The following is a 4,343-nucleotide window of genomic DNA, read 5'->3' as shown; positions in this document are numbered from 1 at the left end:
CAAAGTCACAGTTGTTGGTGTGTAACTTGATGGACTGACAAGTCTTAAACTCCAGAGGAAATGGAAACAAAAGCTATGTAATGGAAAAAAAAAATGCATCTCTACATTTTGTGTCATTTCAGCTCAATTCAATTCATTCAATTCAGTTCAGATCAATTCACTTCAACATATATTTCTTTGAGCCCTCAGTGAAGAGCAGGTACTATCCTAGATGCTGAAACAACTTATGTTTCCCTAAAGTCTTATGTGGCCAAGCAAAATGGAACCACACTGTGGATAGCTTTGAGAAAGTCCCTTTACCTCCCTGGGTTTCAGTTTCCTCATCTGTTAAAGGGTGATCTCTTCCAGTCATTCACATTACGTCATTCACATTCACATTCCTTATGGGAAGGTTACACTATAATTGAAAGAGCACTTGTTTTAAAATTGGTGATTAACATTTTAGTCCCAACTCTGTTACTATTTAGATGTTTGCACTTGGCAAGTCACTTTGCTTTTTTGGGTCTCCTCCGAGAGATCAGAGAAAATGATTTTGAAGGTTCCCTTTTTGCTATATATTTCTATTAGACTGGCTCTAACCTCACATGTGCATATTCATATTGCATGGAGTAAGTAATCAAACCATGAAGATTTTTGTTGTTGTTGTTGAACCTAATTGTTATTCTTTACTCACAGTGGTATCCATACCGGTATGGTTTGTAAACTGTGACCACACAGACATGCAACTGGTGCCTGTGGCAGAAATCATGACTTTGTGAAAAATGTCCAAAATTTCCAAAATGGATATCTCTTTGAATAGCAGAGAAGTTTCTGGTCAGATTTTAATTGGTGTGGGGTTTGTGTTTGTCAACTTGCAGCAAAGAAATATTTTATTAAATAACACTTATTGAGATCTGTTGTATCTATTACAGATCACTAAATATTGTAGTTTCCCTCTCGGTAGCATCCTTTCTGCATAAGGATTTCTCACCTGATCGACATCAGGCTTTTCCATGTGACTTGCCTTGGCCAATAAATGTGAGGAGGAGTTAGATGTGCCACTTCTGAATGGAAATTTTAAGAGAGGAAGTGAACAATTACTGGGTTCCCTTTCTCTCTACCCTGAGATAAGCAATGTCATAGGGTCTGGGGTGACATGGGACTTGGCGTGAAAACACTGTGGAGCTGTCCTGTGACTATTGTAGTGTGATCAAGGATTAATCTTAAAAATAAAGGCTTTGCCCAAATCCATCTGGGAGTTTGGGTTTTTTGAGTTCTAGCTGTCCCAGACTCCTTGTATGGTACCTTACAATAAACACCGCACTTTCCTTCACCACACACCCAAAAAAGGACTAGTCTTTTGTCTTTGTAATTTGCTAGGATTTCTTTTTCTGTTGCGTTATAATCCGGTCCGCCCTGAGTACTTCGCTTGCTACTGAGAAATACAGTGGTGAGCAAGGAAAAATCTAATCTTGGGTCCTTTATGAACATTTCGGTGAAGCAAGATGTTATAGTAATGTATCATGCATATTATAGTAGAGGAAGTATGCAATTCATGCATATATTGGGGGAAGCAAACCTTGATAATATGCGTTTAAGCTGACAGTTTATAAATTAATAGGAGTGAAACTGGCTAAGGGCCAAGAGGAGGCAGAGGGTGTTAGCAACAGGAAAAAAAAAAAAAAAAAACTACACAGGCCAAGGCATAAGGGCTAGAAAGATCATGGGAGAGTTCCGGAACTCATCGCTGAGCGTGGCTTCAAGAGAGTCCAGGGAAACAGAGAAGAAACAGGGCTGGTTAGATACCATCAATAATAATAATAATATTGAGCATTGATTAACTTTGTTCTAAGGGCTTCACATACATTTTCTTCACGATTATTATCACCATTTTTATAGAAGAGGAAATTGAGCCAGAGAGAGGTTTAATAACTAGCCGGTAGTCACACAGCAGGAATGTGATTTTATCTGAAGGGCAATAGGAAATCGCTGAATGGTGTTACACAGAGGCGCCTCGTGAACAGATTCACATTTTAGAAAGATCATCCGGCTGCAGTAGGTTCCCAACTCCAAGTCCCACTCTGGGTGGAGGAAGCATGGGCCTCAACTTGTGCTTCTCTTATCAATCTGACTCCATTGACTAAAACAGTTGGCAAGATGGAAGCTGATAGCCAGCTAGAGCACTGCAGAAAAGGAGGTCACTCTTCAAAAATGCTTTTTTAAAAATCAATAAAGTTTACTATTTTTTTAAATTTAAAAGATAGGGAGTGATTCACGAATTTTCATGTCATCCTTGTGCGGGGGCCATGTTAATCTTTTCTGTACCATTCTGATTTCAGTATATGTGCTGCGGAAGTGAGCGCAGAAAAGGTGGTGTTTTGAAGGAGTGGGGTGTTCTATGCAAGGAGAAATACATTGTGGGTCTCAAGAGCATTTAGATTTAGGTAATAGTTTTAATAACAATATAAATATAATGAATTGATCCTCCCAATGAGCCCTTGTACCTAATTCAAATAATGGATGTGATGTTACATCAATATTTTGAGCATTTCAATTTACTTTTGACTGTAAAATAGATAATATAGTGCACAAGTGAAAGGCAGAGCCAAACATCTTTAAAGCAGATTTAGCTAGTGGTCCACGTGTTCTGCCCTCCTTGTTGACTGACGTTGAATAACAGTGGTCATAATTTGCGTTTCTCTTTGTCATAAGTAGAGAGATGTAAAGACCTCGCAGGGAGAGAGCCGTTTGTGGATGACAGTGACATCTCTGACTGTTTTCTGTGAGTTCTTTGGTATCCATCAGAAGCCTCCAGAGACTTGAGCCTGACTGAAGAGGTCCCCAAGTCAAGATGCTAGGGGCTGTGATTAATATGTATGTTCTTCAGGATTTTGTAGGGTCTCTTCTGTTTCAACAGAATTCAAAGGAAGAATTGTAGGTAATTTTGACATTTCTGGTTTGCTTTCTATAACCTCCTCTATACACCATCCTTGGAACCTTGACTCTTTCTCTTTCCCCTTCTCTTTTCCTTTCCTCCCTCCTCTTTTTTCTTTCTTCTTCCCTTCCCTGCTTGCTCCTTTGACTATACTTTTTCTCCTTTTAAAACAGCCAGTGTCTGTGGCAAATAACATGCTAGAAATGAGCTGACTGCTAATATGCATAGGAAGAGTTCTTACAACAGAGAAAGGATGTTATGAGACATCGCATACTAATCTTTTCATTTTGGTCTGTAAAGACCCGGGTTCGGCCACGTTAACTCATATGCTTTTAAGGAGATGCTGTTAGGTCGGAATAGGAGATTTGGGGGGTGAGAGGCAGAGATTTGCAGCTCAAGTGTCCAGGAACACAGGTCGACTCTGCAGTTGCGGCCTGTCTTTAACAGCCACAGGCAATGCGTCCTTTGTGGTACCATTTCGAGGGGCAGGCTTGGCAGAGGTTTTTAATGCTACTCTTTCCAAACCAACTGTCCTGCCAGGGAAGTTGTCTGAAAAAGTCAGTGCAGGTTTAGGGATGGTTTTTTTGAATTTTCCTAAAATAACCAATACTGAGTTGCCAGATTTGATAGCCCTTTTTATATATCTTGCAGCAGCTGGATCAAAATCTAATGAAGATGTTTGCATCTGACAATGGCAGGCCTGCACGTTTCTATCCTATTTCTTGAGTGCGCAAATGCATTTCATTTGGAAACATGAAAGGCATATTTAGTGACAACTGATGGTTCTTTGTTTTTTAATTCCCAGTAATGTCTTCAGTTAGTGCTTTTGTTAACATTTTTGCATTATACAGTAGGTGACACAGGAAGATAATCAGTGTGCTGAAAGCAATGAAAGAGTTTATATCCAACTTGTTCTGCCTAGTAAATGGATCCATTTGGCATAGAAACACATTAACATCTTTACAGTGGAATGATTGTGGAAACAAGTTATTCATGGGGCCTGTACATCTTCCTCCTGCTGCCATAAGACGTATTTTCTAGATCGGAGAAAAGGAATGAGCCATTTTTCTCCCCTTGGAGCTGTAAACAAAAAGTAAAACTATTAATAGATGCTGTAGCTAATCCTAAGAAGCTGCAACCGAGAGATTAAATAACGTTGTGAAGAGAGAAAACTGGAATGAAAGTTGGGGGGGAGCGAGTTCCCCGATCACTGAGGTGCATTAGACAAGGACAAACTGAAGGACTCTAGCTGGTCAGAGGATTGACAGTTAGTATAAGAGGGGATTCCTGGTTTCAGCAAAGTAAGTATCAGTTCATCTATTTCCTGAAAACTATTCTAAGGGGAAGATTTATGTTTTATTTTTTAAGTAGTACTCAAGATGATTTTAAATGGAGTTTGGATGCCATGGTGATGCAGCTGAACCTAAAG

The 4,343-nt window shown here is 39.5% G+C and overlaps 1 non-coding gene across 1 annotated transcript; it reads right to left on the bottom strand.

Annotated features, from left to right (window-relative positions):
* Positions 1 to 2,235: 2,235 nt before the first annotated feature.
* Positions 2,236 to 2,342, bottom strand: LOC132524008 (U6 spliceosomal RNA). Its single transcript, XR_009541774.1, has one exon. It is a non-coding gene; the product is annotated as a U6 spliceosomal RNA (small nuclear RNA).
* Positions 2,343 to 4,343: the final 2,001 nt, after the last annotated feature.

This window comes from Lagenorhynchus albirostris, chromosome 7 (assembly GCF_949774975.1).
Source record: "Lagenorhynchus albirostris chromosome 7, mLagAlb1.1, whole genome shotgun sequence".
Lineage (NCBI taxonomy): Eukaryota > Metazoa > Chordata > Mammalia > Artiodactyla > Delphinidae > Lagenorhynchus > Lagenorhynchus albirostris.
Note: the sequence above shows the minus strand (reverse complement) of the source record. Positions and strands in the feature narration are given on the sequence as shown.